The 15,418-nt window shown below is 38.6% G+C and overlaps 1 long non-coding RNA gene across 1 annotated transcript; it reads right to left on the reverse strand.

Annotated features, from left to right (window-relative positions):
- Positions 1-2,400: 2,400 nt before the first annotated feature.
- Positions 2,401-3,752, reverse strand: LOC138129678 (uncharacterized). The gene is made up of 2 exons (XR_011159339.1): positions 3,122-3,752; positions 2,401-2,997 (listed from the first exon to the last, which is right to left on the reverse strand). It is a non-coding gene; the product is annotated as an uncharacterized lncRNA (long non-coding RNA).
- Positions 3,753-15,418: the final 11,666 nt, after the last annotated feature.

Here is a 15,418-nt window from a genome sequence, read left to right on the forward strand (position 1 = left end):
AGCGCCCCAAGCAGGGGAAGAAGAAATGGTAAAAATCCACCACTTTTTGGTGCAACCAATATACGACCTCTTTTACTTTTTTTGCTTCTTTTACTTCTTTTCCGTGAACCCATTCCTAATTTTACTTTAGCCTTCATTATACCCAACACTGTTGCTGCCGCTGCTTTTTCACCAAAACTAGAATCTTTTGCTTTGAGACGTTCTCTTGCTTTCTCAATTAAAACTTTATCTGCTTCGTGTCTTTTATTTAAATCTGTTGTTTCGGAGTAGGCTATATCATGAACTTTACAAGCCGAATCTAACAAATTTACACCACTATCACCTCGAGCAAGTCGTTTTGTCAACTTTGTACCTGGACCACAAAAATTATATCCTGGTAGATGTAATTCTATCGGAAGTTTATCAATCAATTTGTTAACTATAGCACTTCCTTTCTTCAAGACAACACCCTTACGTTTAACATCTTTTTTTCTATTGGACATATTATATACTTTCATTATGTTGAGTGAATTGAACACCATCAACTGACACTTTTCCCACAAAAATTCATCCTATATACATAATATAATACATTAAAACAAACCATCTTTAGAATAATTTTCATTTATCCAACATTCAATAGTAATATCGTGTTTTACTAGTTAGTTTTAATTGAGTAAACTGGGCTATAACTAGTCTGTTGTTATAACCCACGTTGCCATTTGCACCGTGGGTTATAACATACATAACCCACGTTGCCATTAGCACCGTGGGTTATTAACGTCCATAACCCATCGGGAGCAGAATTTCATCAATAATGTCATTATCTAAAAATTTTGGAATATTGGATAAAACGTTGTATGGCATACGTGGGTTATTAAGTACTACCCACTCGAGGTAATAACCTACTCGGGCAAGCCCTCGTAGGTTACAAATACCTCTCGTGGGTAATATCTTAAATAACCCACTTATACCATAAATAACTATTATTCATAGATTACAACAATAGTTATAAAAACAAAAACTCCTTTAAATATGTATCCTCCGGTTTAATTTCAACAAACGTAAAGAATATTTTATTACATTTCCGACACTCACGTCCACATTTCTCCAATAAATCATGTAACTCATTCTCGTCACACACCATATCGATGCAAAACCCATTAAATTTTTCTGCATTCTCCTCCGATGATCCTCTTAAACCATTACAGCGCAGATCTTCCTTGAAACACCCTTCACACATGACATCTTTAGTCAGAAACAGCTTTTCTGTCTCCAATTTCGAATACAACCTTTGCGTCAACACCACATAACCTTTACACGTCATTCGGTACCACATTTTACCACCCATCACTACCTATCAAATACACTTAACCAACCGTACCATATGAATATACATTTATACAGATTTTTATCAGGAGTGGGGGAATTTATCAAGGCCAAGTGGTGGGGACATCGAGGTCGAGTGGTGGGGGAAAATTCCAAGGCTAAGTGGTGGGGATATCGAGGTCAAGTGGTGGGGATATCAAGGTCAACTGGTGGGGGAAATTATCAAGGTCAAGTGGTGGGGATATCTAGGTCAAGTAGTGGGGATATCAAGGCCAAGTGGTGGGGATATCAAGGTCAGGGGGAGGGGCTTAGAGGTCAAGGTAAAAAAAAAAGTGGTGGGGGGTGCGTGCCCTCTCCAACTCCCTCTACTCAACTAGTTAATTTCTTGTACTTCGTTAAACCTAATTTCTGTCCTTTGTATTCGTTCCAATTCCTTTTTCATCAAAGTTATTACAGACATTTTTAATAAAAGGTATTTTGCGTCCCTCACATGTGTGTTTTATTTGCGGCACTCTTCCAACTGGAACCCTCACCGTTTGCATTCCGAAACTTTTCCGCCAAAAGAAAATCACAACGTAGGGCTCCTCCGATTCGACCACATTTGTTACCGTTTTGCGCAGGTTCAAATATTTGGCGGAAAAAGTAATGTATACAAATCATTACAATAGACAAATTATTTGACAGTTTGAATGGAAATTCCAAGATTGCACCATCGCATAAACCCATGAAAGGGGCAGTGACCAGAACATCAGGACATGAGGAATTTTGGCAACAAGGCCATCTGAATCAAAAAGCTACGCTTATAAGGCCGTTTCAATGTACATAATAATTGTTTCTGCAGAGTGGCCATAAAACAAAAGAAGACAGAACCTTATTGCGCGGCCTCGGTGGCCGATTAACGAATCAAAGCTACAATATTGGCGGCAATTTAAAATTTTACCCTTCTATTTTACATGAAATGGTAAAAGCGTGTTTCATTTGTGGGGCAAAAGATGTTCGCTTATTTGAAATTCGCAACAATATGAAACAAAGACAAAAATGGTTCGAAGCTTTTGAAACATTTTGCGGTAAACAAATTTATGGAGACAATGATAAGCACAACCTTTTAATTTGTATTTGTAATATAAAAGACTACAAAAATTACGGATTACTCAGAAATTTGTGAGCAGCATTTTCAACAAGTCTCTATAATTACATTACAACCCCCAAAAGACGACGCTTATGTAAAGATGCTGTTCCTTGTCCTTCTATTTTTGTAAGTATCTATAATTAAAAAAGACTTGTGGTGTTTATTGCTACATGAAATATACATAGAAGCGAAGTCAACCACGACATATGAGAAAACAAAATGAGCTTCCTCTTTTCATTTTTCGATTAATTACTTATTACTTTTCAAAGTCCTAATCAGGAACCTCCAGGTATTAATTACTATCATCTTATTAGTGTTTTTGTTTTTTAGGCTTTTCCCACTGAAACTCCGGTTGAAATTCCTGTACCCCAAAATCTTTCAGTCTTTCATCAATCCAACTGTTGCAATGACATCCAAATCAATTCAAGTAAATAGTATTTCTGGGCAGTATATTCCACCAAATGGTTGAGATAATGGGCCCTCATTTGCTAGAAAATCCAATACTTTCATCTTGTCTGGTACATAAAAATCAGATCTGCGAGCTGATAATAACTGCAACGCTGAAACCAGTTTTAGATAATACATATTTGTCAAGAAAAAACAGATTTATTAAAGAAGAAATGTGCAATCCAGAACAAACTCCTTTGCAGAAAAATGTTAAAGTTATAAATTGTTCTAACCTACTTTGTGTTATGATTTCATGGTTTTTTGCAATTCTAATTTATTAGTATTTTGCTAGCCCAGAATGTGTCCAAAAAAAGCTCGGATCTTAGATATTTTATTGCATTCATGTTTTAATTGACGTTTTAAGCACTTAACCTCAAAGAAAAAGTGGAAAAAGTCTCAATCAATTGCGTTCGAAATCGGTAGATGGAGCGCAAAAAGGTTCTGCCGCCCGAAATGTCACAGAAACAAAGTTTATATGGAAAAATCGAAAATTGAAACGGCCTTATAAGCGTAGCTTTTTGATTCAGATGGCCTTGTTTGGCAAGAATCTGTGGCGACCTCTATCGACGCACCACAACACGTACGTGTCGACACCAGGGGGAGCCAAACCGAAGCGATAAAAGACGTCGCATCCCTTAAGGTACGTTTTGTTGGGACATAACCGGAATCGGTTTATGGTGGAACGACCGTTTTATTGGTGCACAAAACCGACTCCGACGAAACTTTTCATTCCGTTAAACTACATAGAATGGTCGGTTTGAATGTTAGAAAGTGGGGATTTTATGACAAAACTGTCAAAAATTTTAAGCCGTTTTGTTGGTGGGATGCATTCCGTTCAGTCTGGATGACCCAACAAAACGCACCTTTAGACTCGCTCTCTCGCCGATCAGCTTCAACCACGGCACCACCAACCACGCCGTTCACCATTTTGTTATCTTTTGTTATCGTTACTTGTTATTGTTGTTACATTAATCTCAAATCACGCATCAAGCCGCCTCATTCATTCCGGACCAACAAAGTACTCCACAAATCTATTGGAATCATAAAGAAAATGAAGTTCTGGAATGGAAGTAAGAAGAAATTTGTTAGACCTCCGTCATTGTTAAACCTCATAAAAACGCTTCGGGCATTTATTTACTTGAAAAAACTTCTTGTTAAAAAAATTAATTTTATCCTACCCAGAGCATTAAATCAAGATTGTTTGGAAAATTTTTTTGGCAGCGTAAGAGCACATGGAGCGAGGAATACTTCTCCTGACGTATTTCATTTTATTACGTCATTTAAGTCATTGTTACTAAATAATTTTATGACCAGTCATTCACCTAGCTCCAATTGTGAAGATGACTATAGCGCAGGGGCCTTAGATAATTTAAGATGTTTTATAACTGGCGAATGCATTGCTGGGGTTCGTCGTTTGGACGATTATGAACATCCTGCAAATGTACCAGCCACTGTGTTATGTGTAAAAAAAAGTAGAGTAGCCAAATCAACTATCGCGTATGTAGCTGGTTTTGTCGCCAGAAAAGTTTTAAAATCTACTAGCAATTGCCAAAATTGTAAAAATGTATTGTTGCATTCCGATGGCGATGTTGATCTAGGAGTGATCGAGGCAAGGCAATATGCAAACTGCAATTTGGTCAAACCTGGTAGCTATTTGTGTTTTGCGATAAGCCAGTCATTGTCAAGGCTTTTTTACTTAATTCCCAGGAATTGCCACAAAAATAATTTGTTTGCCATGTTGAAACATGTAATTTTAAAAGAAGTTAATTTTATTGTGCTTAATTGTGTAGATCACACACACATCGGTGATTTAGTTGCCACTTCAATTATAAGGTGTATATTATATTACTGGTGTAAATCTGTTAATAAGGTATTGGTTGGAAAGGACGAAAAATTCGTCAGGTATTTACGACATGAACCAAATAAAACTTTTATTGATCCTATTAAGTTGGAAGCCAGAAATAAATATTTAAAGAAAACCTTTAAAAAGTCTAAGCGCTAACATCGCTTGTATTTCGTTCTTTCACACCAAATTTATTAGTACATACCTACCTATTAACGGCTACCTTATTTTTTTATTGCTTTCAATCCTTTTGTAAATATGTTTAAATAAAAAAAAAAACATAAAATTTGTTTCTTGTTAATTATCTGTAGAAAATCAACATAAACTAGTGAAAATGTATTTATTAATTATAATACATAGTTTAAAAAAAAAATTTTTTTTTTTCATAATCCTCTATCTGCAAAATATTTTCACTGGTTTTTATACTTTTTAAAATTGTGTAGACAATACAGGATTATTCACGAGGAATAAAGAGCCCGACTAAGTTTTTGATGCACCAATGTTGGATGGATTAAAAATTTGGTCGGGTTCTTTATTCTTCGTGAATAAGCCTGTAACTATAGTCAAAAAGTAATTTGACATATTTAAATTTCCCGCTTATGTCGGTTACCCTCGCCCACATCCGCTGTGGGGCGCTGAAGTTAGTTCCATTTGACACCACAGTAGATTACCATCTAAACCTTCTTTATCTATGGCCATAATAAGCGCTTAGCGTTTTGATACAGTTGGCCATGGTTATTGTGATGGTTATGGCCATGGGGGTGAAAGTTGTATTGCCTAACTCGCAATTCAAATGACATTTGTTTGTCGGCAATTAGAACGCAAAAGTGGGGGTAATGACGAAGGAAATGTGGCTAGTGCGCACGCGTCATTTATTGCGCCAAATCTGGCGTTCCTCGTATTGGCTGTTTAATTTCATTTGTTTCAGCACAGAACAGAACACAAACCTTGTGTTTCAGTGAGCGGGTGGTTTGGTTAGGTTATGGTTATGTCCTGAATTGCCATACAACGAAATAAACGAACGTAACATTGAAAATCAATAATTTTAAATATCTAGAACAATTCAAATTACCCGCCAGCATAGCTCGCCAAGCATAATTTGAGTTTCCCGCGTCGCAGAACGCAATATGGCCGATTTAAATGTCATTGGAATTGCTGTCAATTTGTACAGAGCCTGCGCTTCTTTAAGGTTTGTGTTTTGTGGTTATGGCATAGACAACACAGTAAACAGGGCCGTAGTCTTCAACGGGACCATACTATCAAAACAGGACCGTACTACCAAAACAGGACTGACGTCTTCAACGGGACCATACATAGTTGTTGAATATGTCAAATTCATGTTATCACATATAGTGAAATTTTTTTAATAAACAATTGTCAGTGTCAAAATGAAGTAAAAAACCATACTGTACCACCCTAAAATTTGGACATATGGACCAGCTGTATAACAATTTGATTGGTTAAGGTTATGTTCACTTCACTTCCCGTACCTTTCTTCCGTGAATTCATTTTCAAAACAAATTTAATGAGAAATCAGGAGAAACCTTTTCGAATTTGAAATAAACTCTCGCTCGTTAGGGCGCAGGCTCAGTTACACAAAAAAATGTTGACACTCAATGTGACCAATCGTATTATCATGAAAATCACAGTTTGGTTCATACCAACAAGACAACGTTTTGACAATTGTTTATTAAAAAAATTCAACTATACACACATGCGCACCTGTACTCTGAATAAACCAGTCGTTAATCATTTCGCTCTCCCGAACACCTTCCCGGACCTACGCACATCAGGTTATGGGCCCGCAAAGTGACCAAAGACAACGCTGATCACTTCTTACGTAAGTTCGTGGAGACCCACGATCCACTGAATTCCGAAAACGTGAACGTAACGACACGAAATCGAACGCACGCCCCCATATCACACGAACGACCGAAAAAAAAAACGCAAGAAAAACGAGTGTCCAAAAACCACGAAATTGTGCAAACGAACGGCCAAAACGAACGACGAAACAAACGGTGAAACGAACAACGAGAACGTCCTTTGTGAAGGCTCACGAACAACATGCCGCCAACGAACAACCAAATTACGTTTGAAAAACTTCGAGGTCGAGAGAACTATAATACATGGAAGTCCGCCATGCGAGCAGCGTTACACCTCGAGACCTATGGAAATGTGTGACCGGCGACGTCACCGACGAAGGCAAAAACATGAAGGCGCGATCCCGAATTTTGCTAGCCACGGAGCCCCACATCTATATCCACGTAGAGGATACAGCGACGGCCAAGGACGCGTGGAACAACCTCGCTCGCACTTTCGAGGATGCAGGCCAAAACAACAGGATAGCATTGATGCGTGCATTACAGGCGCGTAGCCATGGGAGGGCCTAGGTGGGCCTGGCCCACCCCAAAATTTGCAGGCCCACCTGTGTGCCCACGTTAAGGAAACTAAGAAAATATTTTTGAATTATTTAGAACAAGAAATATAAGTACCTAATCTGAAAAGTAACAATATCCTTTACATACCTAAACATTTTTGCCCATAAAAATACTTGAGTCATTAAATCAGACCTGTCCGTCCAAGCTATCGACAACGTTATCATTATCAACTGCTTAGTCGTCAAAAAACAATCATATGGGTTAATTCCCGGTTCAGCTTTCAGTTTCTTTCTTTCGTCTTTACCGTCTGGTTTTATAATTGACATTTTATTTTGTGGACTGTGGTACTGTGTTACTGATTAAAATGAGTGGTAAAAGAACAATACAAGATTTTTTTTCGTCACATAAGAAGCAAAAAAAAAGTGAAGAATCGTCAGAGGAACCATCAACAAGTACAAAAGTTACTGAAAATCAGCCTCCTGGCTTTGAAATACTCGTTGAAAGCGCCGAAACTGAAGTTGCCCTTGTGTCCAGTCCTCAATATACACCGGATCTTCAACTTGAAAGTGACGTCTTATCAGACTCAGAGTCCGACCCTGGTGGAGATGATGAAAAATCCCCCGAATTTAACGAATGGTTGTTGGACAAAAATAAGCAAAGTGAAAAAGAAAAGCCATCGATTCACAAACAACCTCCAGGACCAGGAGATATTTCACAAAATGTTACTGATGGACCCACGCAACCAATCTTGAAGTTATTTCCGAGAACGAAATTTAATGATAAATTTAGACAATTTAATAGTTCATGGTATAAACTCTACCCTAGCTGGTTGGAATATAGTGTATTAAGTGACGGTGCGTTTTGTTTTGTGTGCCGACATTTTTCAGTAAATCCTAGTCAAGTGTTTACTAGTGTTGGTTTTAAAAATTGGAAAAGAGCTTTAGAGAAAGAATCTGGATTTAAACAGCATGAAACTAGCTCCGAGCACAGAAACTGTCATCTAAAATGGATTAACTATAGTCAGGTAAAGTCAAATCCAAGAATATCTGTGGCCAGTCAGATTAATGAAGCTCATTTGGCTCTAGTAAAAGAGAATCGTGAATATTTAGGAATCGTCATTGATATTTTAATGTATACTGCCACACAAAATATTGCACAAAGGGGACATCGTGAAAATGAACAGAGTTCTAACCGGGGAAACTTTTTAGAATTATTAAAACTTTTTTCGAAATACAATCCCATTATTAAAAAAAAATTAGATGAAGATCTACCCCAAAACGCAAAGTATACAAGCCCGCAAATTCAAAATGAAATTTTATATATATGTTCTAAAATGATTTTAGACCAAATAAGTGCTGAAGTTAATCAGGCTACATGCTTCGCTGTAGTGTGTGACGAAACAAAAGACATTTCCAAAACAGAACAAATTTCGGTAGTGTTACGTTATTATTTAAAAGGAACTATTTATGAACGATTTATAGGATACAAAGCCGCAAAAGATTTGAACGCTCAAGCACTGCTAACTTATCTTAAAGAACTATTAATTCGATGTAAAATAGATTTACAAAATTGTGTTGCTCAAACATATGATGGAGCAAATGTGATGAGTGGTCGCTTAAATGGGGTTCAAAAACTTTTCCGTGATGAAGTTCCAAAAGCTGTGTATGTGCATTGTTTCAATCATCGTATAAATTTAATTACTGTGGATATTTGCAAAAGCCTAGCCCACGGAAAGACATTTTTTGATCTCTTAGAAGCACTTTACGTTTTCATATCTGGCTCTGCAGTTCATTCCAAATTTATAGAAACCCAAGTGCTTTAAATCCCAAAAGAAAACCTATTGAATTAAAAAAAATTTGTTACACACGATGGACAGCACAAGTTCAAGCATGTTCGGCATTTAAACAACTAATTACTGAAATACTTGTATTTTTAAATAAATTAATCGTAGATAAAAGTGATCGGGCACCAGAGGCAAGCGGATTTTTATATCAAATAAATTTCAATTTTATTTTCAATTTATGTATGTATGAAAATATTTTAAAATTACTAAAAGGGGTGAGTGACTATTTTCAAAAGGTGTCTTCCAATCTATCGGAGGCGAATATTCTTTTAAAATCTACACAAGACACTTTGAAGGCAATGCGCCAAAATGACAAACAGTTTGCATTATTATATTCAGAGAGCGTTAAAATTTGTGAAGATAACAACATCGAAATACCAAGTAAGGACACAAAGCCATCCAGAAGAATTAAAAAGATTCCAAAGCGACTAGAACAATATCTCATCACATCAGAACTCGGTATTCAAGAAGAAGAAATGCTTGAAGATTCTCATTTTAAGACTGGAATATTTTTCCCCACATTAGACTTAATTTTGCGCGCCATGGATGATCGCTTCAATAAATGCGAACATATTATCAACGCTGTCAGTGTTTTTCATCCAGAAAGTTCTGTGTTTTTAAAATACGAGTGTGTGGAACCTCTTGCTGCCCATTATGAAATAAATTTGGAAGCCCTTAAAGCAGAACTTATCATTTTGCCACAAACAATCGAGCGCTTTGAAAGTGAAAAAAATGTTAAAATTACAAACATTTTGCAATTTTTAGATATGCTAGAAGTTTATAAAATAGTTTTTCAACAAGTGTATCAACTAACAGTAATCTCAGTGACAATACCAGTTTCTAGTGCCGGTTGTGAGAGAACATTTTCCTGTTTGAGGAGACTTAAAACATATATTCGGAACAAAATGACTGATGAAAGACTTGATCATCTGGCAATAATAAATATTGAACAGTCTACCGCAAAAGCTCTAAACACGGATGAAATTATCAACAAATTTGACGACAGTCATAATAACAGAAAAATTGCTTTACACTAAGGTAAGTTTTTTGTGTGTTTTATGCCTTAATTAAGCAGCCCACCCAAAAAAATTGTTGGCCCACCTGTGGCCCACCTAATATTAGCAACCTGGCTACGCTCCTGGTGCATTAACTGACACCAGGCTCGTCAAACGTCAATCAATGGAAGAGTACGTATATCAGATCATCTCGTACTCGAATCGTCTCAACGCAATCAAGTTCAAAGTAGACGATGAATGAATCGAAACCTTTTTACTTGCTGGCCTTACTCCCGAATACGATCCGCTGATAATGGGTATCACCAGCTCCGATAAACCGTTATCAGGCGACGAAATAAAAACGAAGCTCCTTCTAGAATATTCGATGAAAAACGATAACGTCAAAAAAACGCGAGATGATAATGTTGCTATGGCGAGTAAATTTCAAAACAGAAACGCACGAGCTCAAAAAACGAAAAATTGTTTCAATTGCAATAAACCTGGTCATTTCAGCCGAGATTGCAGGTTACCGAAGACGGACGCAACAATTCGAGCCGAGCAAAAAAGGAAACAGCAAGAAAAAGCCTTCTTAGCTTTCTCCACCGCCCATGCTATGGATCCTGATGCTTGGTACCTGGATTCGTGCGCTTCAGCGCATTTCACTCATCGTGAGGATTGGCTCGACGACGTCTCTAGCACGTCTGATTCCAAAATCGTGCTCGCGGATAATACGAAAATTGAGAGCAAATCCATTGGCTCGACCTTGATACCAATCCAGATTGACAACAAGCCGGACTTCATTAAGGTCCACAATGTCGTTTACGCACCAGAAATTTCAACTAACTTACTGTCGGTCAGTAAAATAATCGAAAAAGGCCACACCGTGGAATTCAAAGGATCAAGATGCGAAATAAAATCGAAATATGGAGACCTTTTAGCAACGGCACATGATCACGGAGGAATCTACAAACTCGATTCAGCTGAACAGTCAGCAAACATCACCACGACGTCACACGCACCCGAATTATGGCATCGAAGAGTTGGTCACCCCGGAAACTCCATTGCGGTCCACTTCAAGGAAGCTGTTACCGGCTGCAACTCCGTTCCCGCCACAGAGGGCACCTGCGTTCCGTGCCTTCAAGGAAAACACCATCGAGGCCCCTTCCCCAAGGATGGTAAACGAGCCGCGAACCTTCTGGACCTGATACACAGCGATCTGTGCGGACCAATGGAAAACGATTCTCTCGGAGGATCACGATATTTTTTGACCCTCATAGACGACCATTCTAAGAAAATACACGTTTATTTTCTACGCCATAAAAATGAAGTTTCCAAGTGTATTAAAGACTTCAAAATTTTTGCAGAAAACCAGCTTGAACGGAAAATGAAGGCCCTCAGATCCGACAACGGCAAAGAGTACGTCAACAACGAGTTGAAAGCCTACCTCGAGTCCACTGGAGTACGACATCAACTGACCATTCCGTACACGCCTCAGCAAAATGGCGTAGCAGAAAGGACTAATCGAACCATCGTCGATGCAGGTCTTCCCAAGGCTTATTGGGCCGAAGCGGTCTCAACGGCAGTTTATCTCATCAACCGCACCCCCACCAGGATCCTCAACTTCAAGACTCCCGAAGAAGTCTGGACCGGACGTAAGCCCGATATAAGTCACCTAAAAATTTTCGGCTGCAAAGCAATGGTTTACGTACTAAAACCTCTTAGGTTGAAGTGGGATTCACCCACACGAGACGCCATCTTTATAGGTTATCCTGAGGAATCCAAAGGCTATCGATTTTACGATCCGCAAACCCGCAAGGTATTTAAGAGCCGAGATGCTGTGTTCATGGAAACAGCATTTCTCGCCCAGCTGAAACGTAACGAAACTAACGTTGCAACTTTCGAGTTAGCTGTTCCTACAGACGACGAAGACGACGAAGAACCTCAAACGGCATCACCAACGGCAAGGACCAAGATTCCCGAAACGATCAATGAAGAAGAACCGCAGAACATGTTACGAAAAACCACCAGGAAACCGAAACCCAAGAAAGACGACGATTACATTTACTACAAGATAAACGCAATCACCCACGAAAACGAAGACGAGGATCCTCAAACTCCCGAAGAGGCCCTCAATTCCCCGCAAAGTCACTTATGGAAATCTGCCATGGAGGAGGAATACAAAGCCCTCATGGAAAACGGCACTTGGACTCTGACAGATCCCAAAGCGAACGCAAAAGTTTTAAAAATACGTTGGGTTTTTAAAACTAAAAGGGGGAAAGATCAGCCAACCTTGTACAAGGCTAGACTTGTAGCAAAAGGTTGCACGCAGATTCCAGGTATCCACTTCGAAGAGACCTACTCACCTGTGATAAGGATGGAAACACTACGTTTTCTCATTTCGATGGCTGCAAAATACGACCTGAAAATTCATCAGCTTGACGTGAAGAACGCATTCCTTCATGGAGATCTGAAAGAAGAGTTATACATCCAGCAGCCCACTGGCTTCGAACAACCAGGGAAAGAGAATCAAATTTGTAAGCTCAGAAAGGCCATGTACGGGCTCAAGCAGGATTCAAGAGCGTGGAACTCCAAGCTGAACTCAGTACTTACGAAAATTGGATTCACACGATCGCAAACAGACCCGTGTATTTACACGAAACGAGCAGGACGAAAAATTGAATTATTAGCAGTCTACGTAGATGACATACTAATTTTCTCGAACGACGACTTCGCAACTTCGAGCACGAAAAACAGCCTCAACGAAAAATTCCATATGAAAGACCTAGGACAAGTATCAAAATGTTTAGGGATAAATTTCACTCGAGATTGGAAACGACATACGATCCACATCGACCAACCAGACTATATCCTCAATCTACTCAAACGTTTCAAGATGGAAGATAGTCACCCGGTGAGGACACCGGAAGATGTGAATCAGAAGCTGGACTTGCACACCAACGAAACCGAAACGACTCCTATTTTTCCCTATCGAGAAGCGATCGGAGGATTATTGTACATCACGCAAATTTCGAGACCTGACATCGCCCACGCAGTCAACTATTTGAGCCGCTTCAACCAGAATCCCGATATTGTACACTGGAGAGCCGTGAAACGGATACTTCGATATCTCAAGTCCACAATCAGCCTGAAGATGGAATTCTCATCACTTGAAGAAAACACGATCACCGCCTACTGCGACGCAGACTGGGGAAATAACCTCGCAGATCGAATATCTACGACAGGATTTATCATTTTCCACAATCGAAATCCTGTATCATGGTCCAGCAAGAAACAACCAACAGTTGCTTTGTCTACAACAGAGGCAGAATACATGGCGCTGAGCTACACATGTGAAGAACTCATCTGGCTACGGAGTTTAGCGTCAGAACTCGACCCCACGTCCGTCGAGGAACCTACGACCTTGTACAACGACAACAAGGGTGCCGTCGACTTAGCATCTGACGCAGGATTCAGTCAACGAACTAAACATATCGATCTTAGACACCATTTCATACGTCAACTGGTCGAAGATGCGAAGATCAAAGTCAAGCTCATCTCTACCCAAGACATGATCGCAGACGCCCTGACGAAACCTTTATGCGTTGCTAAATTTCAGTCATGTATTTCTCACTATGGTTTGGTAAATAACTGAAAAACCGTGTTACCCTCCAGTCATTTTTGTAATGTTGTATTTTATTTGTTGTATTGTGTTTTTAATTATGTTGCGCGTTATTTTTTGTTTCGCGAATTTTTAATGTAAGAATTCAGAGTTACTCGCGCGATTTATGTGACGCTGCTTAATCCACCCATGATCGACGAATTTTATTTTATTATTTTTGTTGAACATTAATTTGATGGGGGGATGTTGAATATGTCAAATTCATGTTATCACATACACACATGCGCACCTGTACTCCACAGAACACCTAAGATAAGAACTGATTTCCCTATGTTAAAGGTTGGCAACGGAAAATACAGCGCTCCTGGTAGTCCAGTGGCAAACTAAATGACCGCGGGAAAAATTTGAACGCAACAGTCTTTATAGTGCTCCCTTTTTCAGATATAAGTTTTTTTTAGTTGTCAAGATATTAAAGTGTAAAAAGTAAATTTGGTTTTAAAAAAACCAAACATACTTTTTCACTTGAAAATCTTAACAATTTTAATAGTAGGAAAATAAAATTAAACACATAAGTATATTTATTATTTATATATTGAACGAAAAACCGACACAAATAAGAAAAAAATGTAACAAGATAAAACTCTAAAAATTCAAGAAAACAGATAAACAACAAATTAACATTCACTTGAAAAAAGTAAAAAACAAATCACAGTACTATTTACATTTCAGTCTTAATATCCCTCGGATACTGCGGAATACTTCTACTCGCGAATTTACGCTTGTTTGTCAAAACTTCACTTTCACCTGTTTCACAATAATTATGGTCTTGAAGATGAAAACTGGAAATGCTGTCCATTATTTCACCATCTTGAGAATGTGAGGAAGGTTTTTGACCGCAAACCGCGGTCAATGTTGTAGACTGATGACATCAACAACTACAAAATCTTCATTTGCAGAATGGTCGTAAGGTTTTGGTACAGAACCGGTGTTTAAACGATCCTTTCTTTCATTCACAAAACTATTGCCTCAAAATGATGTTCACAAATTTTCCATGCACCAGTTGATGGATTCTGTATATTTACAAGAATACTTCTTTCGGCTAACTCCCACGACTGAAAAACTTTAGTTTACACAGTTTACATATCAAGTATGGCACTAATCTAAACGAAAACTTTCGGGAAATTTGCCAAGCATCCTTGGCATAACCCAAAACGAAACACACAACACATCACACAAGATGGATGCTAGTTCGCAAACTCGCAAAGGCGCAAGCGCGCAAGCTTACAAGAGTCACTAGATGACAAGAATGACATTTGCCTGCGCGGTTTATTCAAAATTCCCCCTCTCGCTCCGCGCCCCGACGGTGGCAACGACACTTTTTCCGCTGCCATTTTGCCAATGCCAGTTTCACCCCCCTTCTGTACTCTGAATAAACCAGTCGTTTACCAGCACTCGTACGTTAATCATTTCGCTCTCCCGAACACCTTCCCGGCCTACGCACATCAAAAGTGATCAAAAAGAATCCAAATCAGAGCAAGCGTTGCAAATTATTATCGGTCACGTCGTAGCAAAATCATATGCAAATAAGCGGTCAAAACATGGGCGTAGACAATTTATGGTCTCAAACGCTACTTAATAAAAAATGATACTTTATGAATTTTAGACGTTGGAATTATAATTGTGAATTTTATTATTATGTATTATAAGATAAGGGAAACAATTTATAAGATAAACAAGAGCAACATTTTACACTTGTAAGAGTAAGTAAATTATCAGCTTTATTGCCAAACGCGGCGCCACTGGTACCGAGATGTTTCGTTGAAATGTCACATTTCAAAATTCAAGGTTGTTGTTGT

The sequence above is a fragment of the Tenebrio molitor genome, chromosome 4 (genome assembly GCF_963966145.1).
Source record: "Tenebrio molitor chromosome 4, icTenMoli1.1, whole genome shotgun sequence".
NCBI lineage: Eukaryota > Metazoa > Arthropoda > Insecta > Coleoptera > Tenebrionidae > Tenebrio > Tenebrio molitor.